The sequence below is a fragment of the Leptodactylus fuscus genome, chromosome 1, assembly GCF_031893055.1.
Source record: "Leptodactylus fuscus isolate aLepFus1 chromosome 1, aLepFus1.hap2, whole genome shotgun sequence".
Lineage (NCBI taxonomy): Eukaryota > Metazoa > Chordata > Amphibia > Anura > Leptodactylidae > Leptodactylus > Leptodactylus fuscus.
The window spans coordinates 110,547,693-110,548,629 of record NC_134265.1 but is presented as its reverse complement, the minus strand read 5'-3'; positions in this window follow the sequence as shown (position 1 = coordinate 110,548,629).

The following is a 937-nucleotide window of genomic DNA, read 5'->3' as shown; positions in this document are numbered from 1 at the left end:
ACAACATATTACTGCATTGTATTTATTGTTATGTTACGACTAGCACCCCCAACCCCCCCTGCTGCCTGAGATGGACGTGCAAGAGATGAACACTGCCCCCCCCCCCCCCCCCCCGGCGTCTTTTGATCGTTCACCTCAGGCAGCAGACAGGCCAGGTTCACCACTGATGATGATAATTACTACAATTTTCCAATATACTTTCTTTATCATTTCCTCACAGTTTACTAGCTCTCTGCTGGCCTGTCATTCATTCTTCTTACTTCCAATAGATAGAAACCAGTCCATGATGTATGATTCATGGTCATATGTTATAGGGTCAGGTACACAGCTTGTTTCGTTAATAGGCAGATGTCTGATTACTGTGCCGTGACTGTGATGAGCTGTGCATCTGTGTGTTCATTACATGACCATGGACCGTATAACGCATGAATATGGACTGTATATCACATGACCATGGATCATACATCGCATGACCATGGATCGTACATCACATGACCATGAACTGATTTTTATCCCCTGGAAGTGTAGAATGAATGACAGCGATCAGAGATCTACAAAACTGTAAGGAGTTGATACAGAAAGTATATTGGAAAATTATATAACTTTTCATTATATAAACAATAACATTTGTCTCTCAATATTAGTCTTAAACAGGACTACCCCTCTAAAGGGGTATTCCCACAACAATTATCATTATCATATTTCATATAAAAGTACTTTGCGAAATATAATTGACGGCCATTGTCAGTAATAAGCCAAACTGTATATGTCACTAAAGCACGGTTGACACTAGATAGGCCCTGTAGTCCATCTTCATCCAGGATGAGCATGCTCTGTATTCTTTTTCTTTTCCATTGCTGTTTATTAGATCAGGGTTACAGAACCATGCTCGTGCCATTCTAACAGTTGGATTATGAGCAGTACACACATAAGTTTT